Source organism: Schistocerca cancellata, chromosome 2 (genome assembly GCF_023864275.1).
Source record: "Schistocerca cancellata isolate TAMUIC-IGC-003103 chromosome 2, iqSchCanc2.1, whole genome shotgun sequence".
Lineage (NCBI taxonomy): Eukaryota > Metazoa > Arthropoda > Insecta > Orthoptera > Acrididae > Schistocerca > Schistocerca cancellata.
Genome location: NC_064627.1, coordinates 1022491419 through 1022513314, shown reverse-complemented (window position 1 = coordinate 1022513314; position 21896 = coordinate 1022491419).

Genomic DNA, 21896 nt, shown 5'->3' with positions numbered 1-21896 from the left:
GGCGCATCTCAATCGTGTCTTCCCTGGTCAGTTGATCGGACGAAGGGGTCCAAATGCATGGCCTGCTCGTTCATTGGAGCACAACCCTTGCGATTTATGGTCACGTGGTCATCTCAAAAGTATCGTATATGCTGAGCCCAGTCCAGATGTGGAGACACTGGAATATTCATGCTGCTTTTTACACTGTTCGGATGCAGCCTGGCCTATGTGAAAGTGAGACACAGAATATGCTACGGCGCAAGCAAGCATGCGTTTAGACATATGAAAACCATTTTTACCACATAGTGTAACGATGGCAGTATAGTACAAAGCGTATTAGACCGCAGTCTCTGTAACAATGTATGATTGAATAAATGGTCTCTAGCATGGAAACCATGCACTTCCGTACATAAGTTCATTAGACCCTTCCGTTCCGAGTCCTCTGATCGATCAATCCCTAGAGTTTATACAGGGTGGAAAAAAAACGCCCTCTGTACTGGAACACTGAAACCAGTCATGCAATAGTTATCTACTAATTACTAATTACCGAGGATCAGGTACTGATAGTACAAAGTAGAGACCAAAACAAAGAAAGAAGAAGATACTGTAAATACAAGTGGAAAGTATCTAACAGACGATGCAGAACGATGGACCCTGGAGCAGCAGCAGAGTAGAGGCAGTAAAGATGGATGGAATAAAGTGACCGACCTGATATCCAGGACTGGGTGGAGAAGGAATGGGGAAGTTAGGAAGATAATGGGTATGGAACAACCAGTTCAAATGGCTCTGAGCACTATGGGACTTAACATCTATGGTCCTCAGTCCCCTAGAACTTAGAACTACTTAAACCTAACTAACCTAAGGACATCACACAACACCCAGTCATCACGAGGCAGAGAAAATCCCTGACCCCGCCGGGAATCGAACCCGGGAACCCGGGCGTGGGAAGCGAGAACGACAACCAGTTGTACCAAGAATTGGGAACAGAGCTCTTCGATGGTATGATCATGTACGACGAATGGAGCAAGGACGTTGGCCAAGAGTAATCCTGGAGTCGTTGCCGCCGGGAGGGAGGAAAGTGGGCGGCCGAAATTAAGATGGAGAGCGGGAGCAATTGGAATGATGAGGAAGAGCGATCTGAAAGAGGAAGACGGCCACGATCGTGAAAGCTGGCGAACTGGGAGACAGGGCAACTGCTGAAGAGTGGAAAAGCCCTTAAAGCTAAGTAAGATAAGGGTTCAAAACTGACGGTAAGTACTCAAGAGTCAATCGAACACTTATTTCATGTATGAATTACATTTCCTTCAGATTCTCCCAATCACTTTCAACCTCTCACCAGTTTTTCCAATCGTTTGCTTAATGTTTGCACACCAGTTTAGATCACCTCGGTTTGGTATTCCTGAGTATTTTCTAGTTTTTATTGTTTTTAGTGACTTATCCGTAACAGTGTAATTTAGCAGCAGTGGATTACTTCAGTTATTTACGTGCAAAACGTAACAGGTCCGATAGTCAGGCCTCGCAAGGAAACAGTTCCGACACATAACGAAATCAAACACTGGCTTAAATAAACCATAAAATAGATGTTACCTCGCGCTAAAATATCAGTAATTGGAGTCCCCTTTATGCCGTTATATTTTTACATATGGCGGCTTCAACACGGAATCATTTCCTATGTACGTTAATTACACAACTGTGAATTCATGAAATCATAAAAAATTAATACGGGCGAGCGTATTTGAAAAGTAATATTTGTATATTTTCTATCTATTTTATGAAATAACGTGCGTAGACAATGCGGGTAATTAATATAAACGGAACAGAACGAAATGGTTTTCAAAAACGTTAAAAAACCACAGAAACAGCAATAACTACGGAAAATATGATTGAATTGGCAAAAAAGTGACAATGGAGCGTCCGTAGCGGTAGTATACAAAACTGAAGACCACCGTCGGATTACACGTTCACACTTGTGCAACGGACAGCACTCCATGCATAAATTTTCGTTCTTATTTCTTAGTCTCACGAACAAAATATCAGTCAAGCCCTTAAAAGAGCAGACTGTTCTCTTTGGAACACTATAGAGGTTGCATAGCTGTTGACATACATCATGGTCGTTAAGTTATGTTTGTATGCTTGTCGGTTGTACGGAATCGACGTAATAAGGTGTCGTTGGAGCTATCGCTTTTGGACGTGCTCGTAACCAAACAGTGATTGGAGTTAGTAGATTTGTTGTTATTTTAGCGCAGACTGTTGAACTTGTTTTCAAGAAATGGTCAGTACCCGCAGGCTTCTAACGCGATGTAAGGTGGTCAGAAAAATATTTTAAGCGATAGGAGCCGGAGGCGAGTGTGTCACACTTTGTTCACGACAGTTGGTCATGAAACGCTGCTATCAACGAAACCAGCCTTACATCAACCAGTTTCCGAGAGAACAATCCTAAGAGAACTGCATGCAGTGAGCATCTGGAATCTGGAACACACCTCGCCAACGACCATTGCTGAAGTAAAGTAAGTAAGGCTGAATGACTGGGAAATCCCGAAGGGCAGGTTCAGTTGCCTAATTGGAAAGATTTCGCGAAGTGTGTCATGCTCCTGTTGAAGAGTGACGATAGAAAGGAGAGAGTTAAAATCCTGTTCTGGCACATAGCCTACTCGTCTCCAAGAGCACCGTCGAACTAAACTTACCCATTCGACTGACGGACAGATATCAACGTGTAGCATGCCCTCACTTCATAAAACACTTCGGAGAGGCTTGGAATGTAATCCAGGAAGTTGGCTCATAGGCTGATGATCAGGGACTTCACGCTACAACACCAACTGTCCCCTCTGCCGTAAAGGCAAACGGAATATTGAAGGGAAGGGAGACGGAACCGTCCACCATCATAATGCAGCGATATATATGGAACTCGGTATTGCGTTGGGATACATTCACACAGTAATAAACATAATATACATTTGCAAGTTATATTTCACACATGAAAAACAGAAACTGCGACGGACATATCTACATCTACATTTATAGTTCGCAAGCCACCCAACGGTGTGTGGCGGAGGGCACTTTACGTGCCACTGTCATTACCTCCCTTTCCTGTTGCAGTCGCGTATGGTTCGCATGAAGAACGACTGCCGGAAAGCCTCCGTGCGCGCTCAAATCTCTCTAATTTTACATTCGTGATCTCCTCGGGAGGTATAAGTAGGGGGAAGCAATATATTCAATACTCATCCAGAAACGCACCCTCTCGAAACCTGGACAGCAAGCTACACCGCGATACAGAGCGCCTCTCTTGCAGAGTCTGCCACTTGAGTTTGCTAAACATCTCCGTAACGCTATCACGCTTACCAAATAACCCTGTGACGAAACGCGCCGCTCTTCTTTGAATCTTCTCTATCTCCTCCGTCAACCCGACCTGGTACGGATCCCACACTGATGAGCAATACTCAAGTATACGTCGAACGAGTGTTTTGTAAGCCACCTCCTTTGTTGATGGACTATATTTTCTAAGCACTCTCCCAATGAATATCAACCTGGCACCCGCCTTACCAACAATTAATTTTATATGATCATTCCACTTCAAATCGTTCCGTACGCATACTCCCAGATATTTTACAGAAGTAACTGCTGCCAGTGTTTGTTCCGCTATCATATAATCATACAACAAAGGATCCTTCTTTCTATGTATTCGCAATACATTACATTTGTCTATGTTAAGGGCCAGTTGCCACTCCCTGCACCAAGTGCCTATCCGCTGCTGTTTACGCTTCAAAAATACAGGTATCATAAACACATTTTTTTAGTAAGATGTATTCATAAGTATAAAAATGTACCTGAAACAAACAAAGACGAAGTAACATTCAGAGTGCTTATCACATGTAACCAACTGTGACACAATTAGAACACACATTCTAAATCAAGGAGTCTTTAATACCATTTCGGTGAACTGAAGCTGCAGTACACACAGTTTACATTCGTAGATAGCTGCTCGTTCACCACACTCATTGCTGTTGCCATCACAGGCAGTGTCAGCTTCGCCACTGTTGTCTACAGGTGCCATGAAGACTTTGTTATAAAATACTATGTTCTCGCGTTTGCTCACATATTGCATCAAGTTTTGCAGGTCCGCAATCTTGGCTGGTGATATTGGTAACCTTACTCTGTATGCTAGCTGTAGCTGAATTTCCTGTGATAAATGACCGCTATTGCGAGTGACGCTAGTCCTCCGAGGACATGAATATGTACCCCTGAGTTTTACAGTTGGACGTATCTGCTCTAACTTGAACATTCTCACTGTTTTCATTTGCATTGGAGATTCAGAAACTATGGGACCAAATTTGCTCTGAAATCAATGAAATCGGTATATTTAATTTCTTGTAGATTAGATGGCGATGGATTTTGTAGTGATATTGATATTACTTCCATCCACTCATTAGGATTTCTGCTGCATTCGGTTTTCTTTTCTGTTTTTCTGTGAGGGCAAAGTCTTGATCATTTGGGAGGTAGCTGTGTCCCAGCACTGGCGATAAGTACGTTATACTACGAAATATTTTCAAGGCATGCAGCAGAAAATACAAGTAGAGCACCAGTACATGAATTTTGTTCTGTCCAGAGGCACTATCACCTATTAGAACTAGATGTGCAGAATCGTATTTCAAATGATTACACATCCTCTCTCAATCAATGTAACCTCGAAGGGCAGCACGTCTATACGGAAAACCCGACGTCTCTGTTGACAAGATTAGTTTCAGGGCCTTCCACTGTACTGCAGCACCATGCGCCGCTCTTCAATACATAAGCAGCAGTTGTCGATGACTAATGCTGTTTTTTCTGGAATAGCGTTGCACATACGTTGTTCTTCCGGAACCGCCTATTATTATAACCCCCCTTTTTCCGGGGAACTAATGCTCTTTTAGCCGACACAATATTACCATCAGACGCATTCATATACACACTAGGAGATCCCAGCACTAACTCAATTTACACTATTTGGGACAAATTATGTTTCTTCGAGAAGCCGTACAATTGTTGACAGCACGCGGTGAACTCGGAGGGTCACCTGTCTTAGCAACGGCCACGCCCAACGGTGTTTTAACTCCGAAGTTCTGACAGGAACCGGAGCATTCATCTCGGCCCAACCGTTGACAAGACAACTGCTCATAGTGACATATAAGACTACTTGTCCTCAATGGGCGAAACAAGGCGGATACTGGTCATCAGCTGTCTAGACTCGTGTGATGCGGTCCGACGGGTCGCGGATTTACTTCTGTTCAAACGATGTAAAATGTCGTAAGCATCGACCATTAACCCGCAGTGTGAGGAGGGTACAGTTCAACAGATGGTAGTTTTGCTATTTCTTTTGATGACTTGATCATTACCATTCAATCTACCCTGAACATCAACTAGTACGTTTTCCAAACTTATCGAGGCCAGGTTTTGCCCTTGATTCTACTCTTGACGGCGAGCCTGCTGTGGACACTCCCGTCTTCTAAGATGACAACAGCTATATTCACAGGGCTGTACCCATACATAACTGGTTTGACGATCACGCAGACACCACGTCGCACCCCGAGTGGTCCTCTTAATCACACAAAAGATGTCTGGGAGTGTTTGGACCAGCGGGTGAAACGTGGCAGTCAACATCCCCAAAATGTGACAGCTCTACGGCGTGTAATTAGCATGTGGTACCTGAGGAAACCTGTGGATTCTGGCCTGTTTGAGATTCTGGAAATTTTCAATTTCCTCACAGCCTCTTTCTGATGTTCCACTCCAATCACAGGACTTTATGCTGTGTCGTCCGAACTGGACACAGGTAGGGAAAAACGCACCACTGGTGCAAAGATGCCAACTGGCGCCAGTGTGCAAAAGACTCGCAACTTGCGCGAGTTCTACCAGCGTCACGCGTGACGCTGAGGATGACGGTATCGACTTCGCCTTGGCCAGTTGCCGGCCGAGTACAATACGCCGACGACGGGACGGCAATGTACAAACCCTACTCGGAGGATAGAAGAGCAGCTCTCGCCCATCTGTTTATAGATCAGCGTCCAGGGCTGACAGGGAACGTCGTATAATGAACTCTTAGAAGTGGACAGACAGTTGTTGTGAATTGCATCTGCTATGTACTGTGATGTTTACTTACGATTATTTGGACTTAGCTATTGACGGCCTTTTTCGTGTCGCAGACTTAATCATTCAACAAGTCACAAAGATAAGTAAGCCATTTCAGCTGATTTGTATGATTTTATCAGTAATTTGTTGGAGTGTTGTAGAACTTTCATTCTCCTATTTTGTTACCTGACTGTGGGACATAGCTATGTAATAGTGGCAGGAAGAAATTGTCTGTGTACTGCACCAGAAGCAGTTTCACGAACTCAAAAACTGGGCCTACTGTAGCAACAGTGGCAACTCGACCTCCTCCTCATCAGTAGCGACGAGGCCTTTACAAAAACTGGCGACGAGCGTTTACAAAACAAAGTACGAGTACATTTTACTGTCGGGGGTATGGATACTTCCAGACCAAAATAGCGTAGCTAAATTTTCCTCCTGCAGCAGGTGATGCTAGTGTGTCTGACACATCAGAGGCGCTAGAGTTATTTTAAGAACTAAGATATGTAAACAAATGAGGCAGGTTTTCTGCTTATCTAAAACATCAGTAAATTAAATTTCAGTTTATAATACCGCACTTTTCAAATAAAAACTGCTAAAAATCGCTCCTATGTGTATTTTCCATTTACAACTAAGCCTGTAAATATCACTTTCAGACAACAAATAATTAGCTTCAAATTAGGCAGGTTACAAGAATCTTTTCGTCTGGCGAAATTAATCTCCCTCTTTTTCTTCAGTTCATCTCGGGAGGTCTCCGCTAACTCGTCAAATGAACGCACTGACATTCTCACGAATCTGTAAAAAATTAGCAGCGTATCCTTAAATCATTGTACAGTGTGTGAAATAAGACGTTTCTCTTTCTGCATTCTGTTTTTACTTCGAAATAGCACACAAAACTGCTAGCTCTTCTACTGACCGCAGACCGAAGGCATTCCTGTGGCGTCTCCGCTGGCAAACCAGAGCGCTACCTGCAGAGTTCTCATCACATCTCCCGTGACGTCCAAGAAGTACGGTACGGCCGTACTTGCATGAAGGTGTACTTCTCCCATCGCAACACCTGTCCAAAATGAGTCGATTTCCTACGTTTGGTGGTGGTTGTGGGTTCTATATGCATACCTGCATCGGTACTCTTCAAACCACTGTGAATTATACGGCAGATGGTACGTTTTGTAACGTTCCCTGGCAACACTCACACTATTAATAAACTAAAATTTAATTGTACTATATACGCCGCTATGAAGCAATTTGTATATACTGTAATTATTTAACAAAAAAATATTATTCAATTTTGTGTAAAGGACATTCGTTATTATTGTAATATTTTCTGTAGTAATATTCTCGATGTATTTATGATTGTAATATTTCTATACTCATAATGTAATTGCGAAATGTGTCAATATCTGCGATAACAAAAATGTAAAAGTCAGCCACAGAGGAAAATAATGTTGTAAGATTACAAAGAGATGTTTATGGTCAGCAATAATATAAATAACACTGCATGGTGTGCGTTCTTTGTCGTCTTCCTCGAGAGCTGAGAGAGAGAGGAACCTGTGACATAGCATTTTATGAATGGATAGACTTCATTTGTCTGTATCTAGATTTAGCCGCCATTAGAAGAGAAATTACAAACTAATGTAAGTTGAATTATTGTTGTGGTCTAAATACATTATAATTTATCAAAAGTGTGTATTACTAATGTAAATTAGCTTGCCCAAATCATCTATAATATTTCTTTGAAGAATTTTCAGCATTTTTAGCAATGATCGCTGGTGTTGCTGGGCTGTGCCGTGACCGAACGATTTGCAGCGGCGGCACATTTAAAAAATTGTTCCGCTAAGAAAAATTAACCAAACCCGTAAATCGGGAGCAGATAAAAATTAGCAGTGAATTAAGGAAATGTTTTTCTTTTACAGCGATCCTGAGACTGACAGAATTTATTACTAGTTTCACATTTGTGCATTCATAGGCGGATAGTTAACGTTGAAATTTAACAATTTGTTGGTTCTTTCAAATAACTTAAATGTATAGTGAAGTGTGTTTTATCAATGATAATTAAACGTCGACTTGGCAATATTTAACCATTTTCTGCTAATAGAGACAGTCTTGTGTTCCATAGCTAACGCCGGGAAAGAATTCAGTAAACATAAAAAAAACCACTGCATTTAGAAAATGTGTGCCAAGGCCGAATTATGTAAAGGATTTAATTCTCAACTAAATATTCTTAATCAGTTAATATGAATTTATCAGCATGAGAGGGTTGACTAAGTTCACGTAATTTAAATGTACTTAATTCTGTCTAAATGAATTTTTATTACCACACGTAAATAAGGGGTTCTACAACAAAGTTCGTACTGAAAGAAAGGAAAAAAAACAAAAAAAATTTCAATTTAAAAAAAGTAACTATTTAATTTTTTTTAATTTAATTTCATTAAAGTTTCCTAATTCTCCCCGTTTCATTTGTGTATGGAGCATGGGAAGAATGATTTCTTAAATGACTCTGCGCACGATGTCATTGGTCTAACTTGCCCTTCGCGGACCCTGCGGGTGTGATACATAGGTAGCTGTAGGATATTCCTATGTTCATCACTTCAAGGAGATTTCAAAATATGCGTCCACAGGATCGTTTATGTCCATCTCCAGCCATCTGCTGGTTAATGTTTTTCAGCATTTCCGTGATGCTCTGCCGTGAATCCAATAAACATGTCACCATTCGTGTACACCTTTCTTGAATACCTTCAGTATCCCCTGTCAGTTGTGTGGTGCTAGCTGTTACCTGCGGCTAATCTCGCATATCAGTAGTTTTGTTATGATGAGTGATGGTAAGCTGTTGTATGTACAGTAATGCCAGCTGCCCTCAAGTGTCTGCGTGTTGCGTTAAGTTCCCCACCGCTCCACTGCCCCAACGCACGATGCACCGGAATGCGCAGCGTTGTTGCCGAGTAGTGTGCAAAGAGGTGCGTGGGTAGGAGCGCGCACGCATGCGTCGTGCTACTGAAGTAACTATACGTCACACAACGTGGACATTATGCAAAAAACTTAATAATTTTTGACGTAGTTCATTTTCACTGAGGTAAAAAAAAAGATGTTCCATCCCTTGATTCACAGTCTTAGGGGTAGATAGTTTTTTTTCTGTTTTTTTTTCCTAATTTCTAAAGTTACCTGTTTTCTTCCTCTGCTTTGAAGCTATCTCCAAACCAAATTTCATCGAAATCGGTTCAGCAATTTAGCCGTGAAAATGTAACAGGTAGAAAGATAGTTAGTTTCGCATTTCGTACTGTTAGTATGGGAGTGTGGCTTAAACACATTGAGGTACGTATAAACATTCTGTTCATTACGCTGAATCGTGTTACCTAGAACATGACAATAACAGCATTTTCGCAAATATTATAAAGTTCAAACGTCAAAGAGTAAATAGCCGTTACAAAGAGTAAACAAGTTTTCCTATGTCGCGTTACATTATGATACCTCTTTCTACCGTGATCCGATTTTGATGAAGTGAAACCCGTACATTGCCCCAAGCTATGCTAAAGTTATACGTGAAAATACTGTGAAAATTCTTCTCGTGGTTTTGGGGGTTAGCGTGTTAATCAAGAAAACTGGACAGACGCGAGGGTTGATAAAACATTAAATCACGATGTATTCCTTTCCGTGACTCGATTTTGAAGAAATAAATCCTATACGTTGCAACTAGCTACGTTTAAGCTACCTGTTAAAACCATATGAAAATTCATTTAGTAGTTTTGGAGATTAGCATGTTCAAACAGAAACACAGAGAGGCACGACAGTTTTACAGTTTTATTTTTGGTACAGATTGTTCTCATACACGTAAGTGACGTTCAAAGACGCGTCCAGTCCGGAGCCGCGCGACTGCTACGGTCGCAGGTTCGAATCCTGCCTCGGGCATGGATGTGTGTGATGTCCTTAGGTTAGTTAGGTTTAAGTAGTTCTAAGTTCTAGGGGACTGATGACCACAGATATTAAGTCCCATAGTGCTCAGAGCCATTTGAACCATTTTTTTTTTGAAAGACGCGTCCCGCGACTTGTTTGTAAGCATTCTTGCTTGTAGACTAACTGCACGTTCCCGGTATCTTAACGATCATACGACATCTCTTTTACCTGCGACAGACTTATATCCTACGCAATTATTTCGTTTCGTATCTCTACAAATTACACTGTAAGACAAAAAAAAAAAAGTGCACCAAGAAGAAATTACGGCAATGGGACGAAATTCGGCAGATGTGATGTGCATATACAGACAAACAGATTATTACAGTTCCAGAAAAATTGGATGACTGATTCAAGAGAAAGAGCATCACATATTCGACAAGACAAAAACGAGTCGTTTCTCCTCTGGTCCTATTGCAAGGAGCTATTCGGCTTGGCATTGATTGTTACAGCTGTTGGATGTCCTCCTGAGGGATATCGTAACAAATTCTGTCCAATTCGCGCGATAGATCGTCAACATGGCTCCGCTCATAACGCTCGAGGCGTTCTCAATTGCCGGCCGGAGTGGCCGAGCGGTTCTAGGCGCTACAGTCTGGAACCGCGCGACCGCTACGGTCGCAGGTTCGAATCCTGCCTCGGCATGGATGTATGTGATGTCCTTAGGTTAGTTAGGTTTAAGTAGTTCTACGTTCTAGGGGACTGATGACATCAGAAGTCCCATAGTGCTCAGAGCCATTTGAACCGCTCTCAATTGGTGAGAGTTCCGGCGACTTGCTGACCAAGGTGGGGTTTGGCAAGCACGAAGGCAAGCGGTAGAAACTCTCGCCGTGTGGAGGACTTGCCATAAAAGGCAAAAAAAGGGCCATAAAATATCGTCGACGCACCGCTGTGCTGTAAGGGTGTTGCTGGTGACAACCAAAGAGATACTGTTACGATAAGAAACGACACCTCAGACTGCTGTTTGTCTGTCCGTGTGGAGGACTACCGTGAGATTGGTACCTCACGCCTGTCTCAGGAGTCTATAGACACGTCTTCGCTCGTCATCGGGACTCGGCTCGAAGCGGGATTCATTACTCAAGGCAATTCTACGCCAGTCAATGAAATTCCAGGCAAAAGAGGAGTCTCGAGACGCCTCAGACAGCGGTGGAATACCAACTTGACTGTCGCCTGCCACACGGACCGACAACCACGAGTTACGATCTAGGGTGCCACTTCATAGCAGCATCCCTTTGGTGGCCATCCGTGACGGGACCCTTACAGCACAGAGGTACGTCAACGACATCCTACGCATCGTTCTATTACCTCTCATGGCAAGCCATCCTGGGCTTGCATTTCATTAAGATAATGGCAGCCCGCACACAGTTAGAGTTTCTACTGCTTGTCTTCGTATTTGCCAAAACCAATTGAGAACGCTTTTGGTGTAATTGACGATGTTTTGCAACCAGCTCGGGATTCTGACGATCTAAGGCGCCAGTCGGACAGAATATGGCACTATATCCCTCTGCAGGGTCTCCAACAACTCTATAAATCAATGCCAAGCCGAATACTTGGTAGCATAAGGGCCAGAGTCGGACCAATGCCTTACTGACTTGTCCAGTTTGTGAAGCTCTTTCTCTCGAATCACTCTTCCAATATTCGTGAAATTGTAATCATTGGTTTGTCTGTGCATGTCATAACGTCTACCTATTTCCTCCTCATTCGGATAATTCCTTCGTGGTGCTTTGTTTTCTTGTCTTAGAGTGTATTACACATAGGTCCCAGGTATACGAGGGGGAAATGGGGAACGATCCCGGCACTTGACATGAATTTCGGAAACATTGAGCCTAGTCAGAACTGTTGTTACATTGATGGAATTTGATTTGATAGTTTCATCACAACTTGCAAAGCATAGATAAGCTGAGAGTAGGAAAAACATAGGCATATACTTCAGTTTTTAATGGAGAACTCGAATACTGTCGTTGGATAACTGTAAAATAAGAAAAGAACTATTGAAACAATGAAGTACATAAAGTAGATCGTGTTCAGTTTCAGGAACCATAGGTAGAGGACTACCTCACGTGCAAGACCATACTATTGAATTACCGAAGTGCAGTACTTGAGTTGGATACGACTGCTACACGATTACTATATGTGTGATCTGAAAATAAATGATAATTAATTGAAACCCTCAGCTGCCGACAGGTGTTGTTGTCATACCTTGATGGGGAGAGCTGAAAATGTGTTCTCCGACCGGGACTCCAACCCGTGATCTTCTGCTTACATGGCAGACGCTCTATCCATCTGAGCCACCGAGGACACAGGTAAACAGCGCGACTGCAGGGACTTATCCCTTGCACACTTCCAGTGAGACCCACATTCCCAACTGTCCACAATCTACATACGTAATGTTCCTAACCACTCCTGGAAATGGAAAAAAGAACACATTGACACCGGTGTGTCAGACCCACCATACTTGCTCCGGACACTGCGAGAGGGCTGTACAAGCAATGATCACACGCACGGCACAGCGGACACACCAGGAACCGCGGTGTTGGCCGTCGAATGGCGCTAGCTGCGCAGCATTTGTGCACAGCCGCCGTCAGTGTCAGCCAGTTTGCCGTGGCATACGGAGCTCCATCGCAGTCTTTAAAACTGGTAGCATGCCGCGACAGCGTGGACGTGAGCCGTATGTGCAGTTGACGGACTTTGAGCGAGGGCGTATAGTGGGCATGCGGGAGGCCGGGTGGACGTACCGCCGAATTGCTCAACACGTGGGGCGTGAGGTCTCCACAGTACATCGATGTTGTCGCCAGTGGTCGGCGGAAGGTGCACGTGCCCGTCGACCAGGGACCGGACCGCAGCGACGCACGGATGCACGCCAAGACCGTAGCATCCTACGCAGTGCCGTAGGGGACCGCACCGCCACTTCCCAGCAAATTAGGGACACTGTTGCTCCTGGGGTATCGGCGAGGACCATTCGCAACCGTCTCCATGAAGCTGGGCTACGATCCCGCACACCGTTAGGCCGTCTTCCGCTCACGCCCCAACATCGTGCAGCCCGCCTCCAGTGGTGTCGCGACAGGCGTGAGTGGAGGGACGAATGGAAACGTGTCGTCTTCAGCGATGAGAGTCGCTTGTGCCTTGGTGCCAATGATGGTCGTATGCGTGTTTGGCGCCGTGCAGGTGAGCGCCACAATCAGGACTGCATACGACCGAGACACACAGGGCCAACACCCGGCATCATGGTGTGGGGAGCGATCTCCTACACTGGCCGTACACCACTGGTGATCGTCGAGGGGACACTGAATAGTGCACGGTACATCCAAACCGTCATCGAACCCATCGTTCTACCATTCCTAGACCGGCAAGGGAACTTGCTGTTCCAACAGGACAATGCACGTCCGCATGTATCCCGTGCCACCCAACGTGCTCTAGAAGGTGTAAGTCAACTACCCTGGCCAGCAAGATCTCCGGATCTGTCCCCCATTGAGCATGTTTGGGACTGGATGAAGCGTCGTCTCACGCGGTCTGCACTTCCAGCACGAACGCTGGTCCAACTGAGGCGCCAGGTGGAAATGGCATGTCAAGCCGTTCCACAGGACTACATCCAGCATCTCTACGATCGTCTCCATGGGAGAATAGCAGCCTGCATTGCTGCGAAAGGTGGATATACACTGTACTAGTGCCGACATTGTGCATGCTCTGTTTCCTGTGTCTATGTGCCTGTGGTTCTGTCAGTGTGATCATGTGATGTATCTGACCCCAGGAATGTGTCAATAAAGTTTCCCCTTCCTGGGACAATGAATTCACGGTCTTATTATTTCAATTTCCAGGAGTGTAGATACTTTGCCCATCAACTCGTTACTCGCGCCTACTTAAGTTGACGATTCCAGTATTAGTTCGGGCAACCTGTGCGCACTTGCACAGACGAAGATCAATGTCCGGGTAGCCATTTAACTATATATGAAGATAGTAAGTGTTCTCGAAAGAACAGATAACATTGATGACCGTGCAGCTTCTCTAGAATAAATGATAATTAATTGAAGCCCTCAGATGCCGACAGGTGTTGTTGATGTACCTTGATGGGGAGAGCTGAAAATGTGTTCTCCGACCGGGACTCGAACCCGGGATCTCCTCCTTACATGGCAGACGCTCTATCCATCTGAACCACCGAGGACACAAATGAATAGCGCGACTGCAGGGACTTATCCCTTGCACGCTTCCAGTGAGACCTACATTCCTAACTGTCCACAGTCTACATATGTAATGTTCCTAATAGATATTTACGGGACTTGTCAACTTAAGTGGGCGCGAGTAACGAGTGGATGGGCAAAGTATCTATTAGGAACATTACGTATGTGGATTGTGGATAATTGGGAATGTGGGTTTCACAGGAAGCGTGCAAGGGATAAGTCTCTGCACTCATTCGATTGATCTGTGTCGTCGGTGGCTTAGCTGGATAGAGCGTCTGCCATCTAGGCAGGAGGTCCCGGGTTCGAGTCCCGGTCGGGGCACACATTTTCAGCTGTGCCCATCAAGGTATGTCAACAACACCTGTCGGCAGCTGAGGGTTTCAATTAATTATCATTTGTTCTAGAGAAACTGCACGGTCATCAATGGTATCTGTTCTTTCCAGAACAGTTACTATCTTCATATATGATCTGAAAATGCTGAAAGATGGGTATTCTGCATATTTCCATTTGCTAATAAGTTACTAAATTATTTACTGGAGGAACCCAACATATTATATGAGGAATTTTTTCTACAACAACATCCACAGAACCTGTCACAAAGGGGCTTCCGTGTAGCTGAACTAGGCTTTATTCTTTCTTGTAACTTTGCATGTTCATCTAATGTTTAGCAAGTTAATTCTTGCATATTCCTATTTTAAAGCCAAGAAAGTAGGAAGTGTTACATTGAAGACGATCTTAGCTGTGACAGCCTAATGTTGGCTTGTAAGAATCGCCTGTACAAAGCAGCACTAGAGGGAATTCGTTGGTGTTGTTTGACAACAGGTATTGCGTGTATTATAATTGTACTAATATCAATGTTTTTGCTGGTATACATGACACGTTATTAACAGGAGTTGGAATGGAAATCGATGCATGTGCAGAGTGCAATTTATATTTTAATATTCATGACTGATTAGCTCTGTACGTTAACTAGAGCAATCAAGCTGCTTCAGGAACAGGCTTCCTTAAGACGCAATATTGCGCTTCCAGGCTAGTGACACACCTGATATTGCCATATAAAGTTATGGCCTTTTGTGGAAAACAACATTTTACAAGGAAGCATCACCAACTTGACATATCTGAAGGAAAAAAGCACACTTGCAAGATATCAGTTCCACTAATCGATTCCACGAGGAAATTTCGGTCAGAATTCTCTTGCTATGAGCACCTGAATGTAGAACTTTTAAATTTCGCGCACATCGGTTGTCACTCGCTGCGCTCCACTGCAGCCGCCTAATGTACGAGTACAAAGTACTGTACAGTCGAGTGATTGAGGGGGGTCAGCCGGCCGGTGCGGCCAAACGGTTCTAGGCGCTTCAGTCTGGAACCGCGCGACTCCTACGGTCGCAGGTTCGAATCCTGCCCCGGGTATGGATGTGTGTGATGTCCATAGGTCAGTAAGGTTTAAGTAGTTCTAGGGGACTGATGACCTCAGATGTTAAGTCCCATAGTGCTCAGAGCCATTTCAACCATTTTGTTAAGTATCATAGTGCTCAGAGCCATTTGATCCATCTGAGGGGGGGGGGGGGGGGGGAGGTCGCGTTCATAACGTCGGTGTACCAACAAGCTATAGTGCTTTGTTCAGTGTGTTAAAGTGCGCAGTTTCTAACCTGTAACTGGCGCCAGACATGTTTTCGCCTTAAACACTTTAGTTGCGATTCAGAAACGTTTTTAATGAAATGAATGATAGTGTCATTAACGCAGTAGCTTAGTGCAATTTACTTATTAACATCGCTGTACTGCATTATTTTATTTGGATTGGATAGCTGACACTATTAAACGAATTACGCTATTCTTCAATATGTTTAGCATGATTAAATTTGAAATCGGAAATCACTGACTGCAATCCATAATAATTCTTCAGTTGTTCGCGTTTACTAATTTTAATTTTGGAGCATAACTTTTTTTAAGTCTTTAGTGTTCTGACTAGTTTCACGCACCCACCGCGAATTCCTCTGCTGTGCCAACCTCTTGATCTCAGAGTAGCGCTTGCACGCTACGTCCTCAGTTATTTGCTGGATGTATTCCAGCCTCTGTCTTCCCCTATAGCTTTTACACTCTGCTGCTCGCTCTAGTATTATGGATGTAATTTCATGATGTTGAATTATAGTGGCCAAGATAGACACGAAGTCCACGCCTACTACAGTAGTACAAGTTTATATGCCAACTAGCTCTGCAGATGACGAAGAAATTGAAGAAATGTATGATGAGATAAAAGAAATTATTCAGTTAGTGAAGGGAGATGAAAATTTAATAGTCATGGGTCACTGGAATTCGACAGTATCTAAAGGGAGAGAAGGAAACATAGTAGCTGGATATGGAATGGGGGTAAGAAATGAAAGAGGAAGCCGTCTGGTAGAAATTTGCACAGAGCATAACTTAATCATAGCTAACACTTGGTTCAAGAATCATAAAAGAAGGTTGTATACATGAAAGAATCCTGGAGATACTGAAAGGTATCAGATAGATTATATAATTGTAAGACAGAGATTTAGGAACCAGGTTTAAAATTGTAGGACATTTCCAGGGGCAGATGTGGACTCTGACCACAATCTATTGGTTATGAACTGTAGATTAAAACTGAAGAAATTGCAAAAAGGTGGGAATTTAAGGAGATGGGACCTGGATAAACTGACTAAACCAGAGGTTGTACAGAGTTTCAGGGACAGCATAAGGGAACAATTGACAGGAATGGGGGAAAGAAATACAGTAGAAGACGAATGGGTAGCTCTGAGGGAAGAAGTAGTGAAGGCATCAGAGGATCAGGTAGTTAAAAGGCGAGGGCTAGTAGAAATCCTTGGGTAACAGAAGAAATATTGAATTTAATTGATGAAAGGAGAAAATATAAAAATGCAGTGAATGAAGCAGGCAAAAATGAATACAAACGTCTCAAAAATGAGATCGACAGGAAGTGCAAAATGGCTAAGCAGGCATGGCTAGAACACAAATGTAAGGATGTAGAGGCTTATCTCACTAGGGGTAAGATAGATACTGCCTACAGGAAAATTAAAGAGACCTTTGGAGAAAAGAGAGCCACTTGTATGAATATCAAGAGCTCAGATGGAAACCCAGTTCTAAGCAAAGAGGGGAAAGCAGAAAGGTGGAAGGGGTATATAGAGGATCTATACAAGGGGCGATGTACTTGAAGACAATATTATGGAAATGGAAGAGGATGTAGATGAAGATAAAATGGGAAATACGATACTGCGTGAAGAGTTTGACAGAGCACTGAAAGACCTGAGTCGAAACAAGGCCCCGGGAGTAGACAACATTCCATTAGAACTACTGACGGCCATGGGAGAGCCAGTCCTGACAAAACCTCTACCATCTGGTGAGCAAGATATACGAGACAGGCGAAATATCCTCAGACTTCAAGAACAATATAATAATTCGAATCCCAAAGAAAGCAGGTGTTGACAGATGTGAAAAATACCGAACTATCAGTTTAATAAGTCACAGCTGCAAAATACTAACGCGAATTATTTACAGACGAATGGAAAAACTGGTAGAAGCCGACCTCGCGGAAGATCAGTTTGAATTCCGTAGAAATGTTGGAACACGTGAGGTAATACTGACCTTATCTTAGAAGAAAGATTAAGGAAAGGCAAACCTACGTTTCTAGCATTTGTAGACATAGAGAAAGCTTTTGACAATGTTGACTGGCATACTCTCTTTCAAATTCTAAAGGTGGTAGGGGTAAAATACAGGGAGCGAAAGGCTATTTACAATTTGTACAGAAACCAGATGGCAGTTATAAGAGTCGAGGGGCACGAAAGGGAAACAGTGGTTGGGAAGGGAGTGAGACAGGGTTGTAGCCTCTCCCCGATGTTATTCAATCTGTATATTGAGCAAGCAGTAAAGGAAACATAAGAAAAATTTGGAGTAGGTATTAAAATCCATGGAGAAGAAACAAAAACTTTAAGGTTCGCCGATGACATTATGATTCTGTCAGAGACGGCAAAGGACTTGGAAGAGCAGTTGAACGGAATGGACAGTGTCTTGAAAAGAGGATATAAGATGAACATCAACAAAAGCAAAACGAGGATAATGGAATGTAGTCGAATTAAGTCGGGTGATGCTGAGGGAATTAGATTAGGGCCGGCCGCGGTGTTCTAGCGGTTCTGGCGCTGCAGTCCGGAACCGCGGGACTGCTACGGTCGCAGGTTCGAATCCTGCCTCGGGCATGGGTGTGTGTGATGTCCTTAGGTTAGTTAGGTTTAAGTAGTTCTAAGTTCTAGGGGACTTATGACCTAAGACGTTGAGTCCCATTGTGCTCAGAGCCATTTGAATTAGATTAGGAAATGAGACACTTACAGTAGTAAAGGAGTTTTGCTATTTGAGGAGCAAAATAACTGATGATGGTCGAAGTAGAGAAGATATAAAATGTAAACTGGCAATGGCAAGGAAAGCGTTTCTGAAGAAGAGAAACTTGTTAACATCGAGTATATATTTAAATGTCAGGAAGTCGTTTCTGAAAGTATTTGTATGGAGTGTAGCCATGTATGGAAGTGAAACATGGACAATAAATAGTTTGGACAAGAAGAGAATAGAAGCTTTCGAAATGGGGTGCTACAGAGGAATGTTGAAGATTAGGTGGGTAGATCACGTAACTAATGAGGAGGTATTGAATAGGATTGGGGAGAAGAGAAGTTTGTGGCACAACTTGACTAGAAGAAGGGATGTCCTGAGGCGTCAAGGGATCACAAATTTAGCATTGGAGGGCAGCGTGGAGGGTAAAAATCGTAGAGGGAGACCAAGAGATGAATACACTAAGCAGATTCAGAAGGATGTAGGTTGCAGCAGGTACTGGGAGATGAAGGAGGTCGCACAGGGTAGATTAGCATGGAGAGCTGCATAAAACCAGTCTCAGGACTGAAGACCACAACAACAACAACAACAACAACAGTAGCTACTGCGGCAAGGGACATCATGTGAAGATTTGAGGTGAGTGCAAATTAGAATTTAACGATGTGCTTGGCGTTTATATGTCCACCTGCGACATACTATGTGAACTATAGAATCTTTACAACCTGCCGCACTCTCACGTGCTCGGCAGTAACGTCACACAGCATTGGTTTACGGGAAGCGCTGCAATATTATCTTCAGTGCTACGGAGTACATGAGTGCTCCAGTTTTGTCCGTGCTGTTTGCTGCCACAGCATGCGGCATAAAATCCCGGCACCGACATTAAGAGGCCAATTGTTGGTTATTTACCTAAAGTGAGAAAGCAAATAAGATGTCATCAGCCCACATTCCGAAAGGCCTGCTACTCGTTACGGCGAGTTCACTGTAGCACTTGAGCATCGAAATACAGCTTCGAGGTAACGCACGTGATGTGAATATACGAGAGCTTGAATTTACCCTCTCAATTCATCACTCCAGTACAGCTCTCATAGTCGCAAGTCATGCGAAGTTTGGCACTGGTATGCATTCTAAATACGCGGAGTGAAAAATATTCATTGTTGAACAGTTTAAATTTCTTTTATTCCCGTGTATTGCTGTTAGCATTCAAGTCTTATTATAGTTCATTTCCGTCTGCATACTATACGTTCTGTTCAGTAAATACTAGAAAGCAAATCTTTATACTGTAGTAATTATGTCACCAAACTGGCACTCATAGACGTTATATAGACTACTATAATAGCTGCATAATAGCCGTTTCCCGTGTATTTCAAGCATTATGTCATTTACAAATGACAAACCGTCTGCATTAAGCTCCACCGCAGTGGTTTCAAGTGACAAAATCCAGATTAAGTATTTTAATTTAAAAATTCAGGGAGCATTTTTAATACGACGATAACGGCGGTCTTTCGTCTTACTTCTCTTACATACTTTTCCCCACAATTTTCAAAATGATTGTAGTGGGCGAATGACTACAGTAATTATCGTCAAATTCGAAGAGAGTGCATGTTTGCTCCGACATTGAAAGCTCTGATTGTAGGTAATCAGGTTTCTTGTTTGTGTTGCAGTTGGTTCTCATTGCAGAAGACGCTATATTACATGTTGACAGCTGTTGCGAGTGTGTTTTTCCGATACATTTTTCTCAGTTTGCTTATGTGTGAAAATGTTGTGACTTGGCAATACAGCCAAGCCACTATGATTGGTAGCCGAAAAGCAAGCGTTTAAGCTCACGCAGGCTGGCGTGAGGTCTGGAACAGGACAATGTAATTAATATAGGCAATAAGGTACGTTGCTGCTGGAATACTTAACTTTAATTCATAATTGATTATCATCGGTCTGACGGTACATGCATCACAAGATAAATAGCAAATGATAATGGCGCCTTGCTAGGTCGTAGCAAATGACGTAGCTGAAGGCTATGCTAACTATTGTCTCGGCAAATGAGAGCGTAATTTGTCAGTGAACCATCTCTAGCAAAGTCGGCTGTACAACTGGGGCGAGTGCTAGGACGTGTCTCTAGACCTGCCGTGTGGCGGCGCTCGGTCTGCAATCATTGACAGTGGCGACACGCGGGTCCGTCGTATACTAGCGGACCGCGGCCGATTTAAAGGCTACCACCTAGCAAGTGTGGTGTCTGGCGGTGACACCACAGAAAATACAGCAACTGTTTTGTGCGTTGGTATACTTTTCGGCTGTAGCAGCAGCTGTACTACACAGCACTGCAATAGTTCATTTATAGTCCCTATTAAAAAAACCTTTCTTTTCCTCTTTAACTGAGGTCATTGGTCAACAGTGCAATATTATTTTTTCATTTACTCGGACATATAATACATGACACGCAGTTTCAGATATTTGCAACAGGACTTTGGTTTGACTCTCAGCGCGCTCACAGTTTTGAACATCGGATAACGACTTTTTTAAAGACTTGCTTTATCGGGGAAGCTCTTCCAAAGACTTGTTATTTTTTAAATGTTTAAGAAACACGTATCTACTATCATCCTTTGTCGTTACCAACATTTATCTTCTCTCGAAAAGTACCATAGTCTGTGTAAAGTGTTCAGTGGTTACCATTAATAGATACAAGAGTGCTCATCCGTTCATCAAATCACTGGTATTTTAAATGTTTTGTTCATTATGTAATTAAGTTTAATCCTGACTTAAAGAACTGTCGAAAAATCTACTTTATAATTGAGAAACTCATTAATCCAAGTATTAGGTTACAATACATCGTATTGGCCCGAATAGAAGGGTAAAGTCATCGTTCCCCCCCCCCCCCCCCCCCCAAATCCGCCCACGAAAAATTAGCATGCAGTGCATATGCACAATCCTAGAAATGTTGGCATATTTTAGTATCATAGAAACTTAAACTATAGTGCCCGTTCCTTATCTTCAAACGGAGCAACAATGTCGTAAGTGACGAGAAATTTATGGTTGTATATGAGCTAATAATGTAGCAGTCTTCCATTGTTGATGTTTCATTTAGATATGAATTATTATTGTGCCCATAGTTCCATTATTTTACACGACATGACACTCAGTGTTTTTGTCTAACCCAACAGTAAAATTTGGTCTTTACCAAAGATTAGTGACACTGAAAGAAAATCATTAACAAACATCTGAATTCTGTACAGTTACGGCGCAGATTTCACATTCGTGTTACCCATTATGCGAAGAATGCATTTCACAGAGCATCAAAAAGTGTGATTCGGACCCACGCAATGTGTGGCATTGATCCGCATAGGAGAATAAGCAGCAAATTGCCGT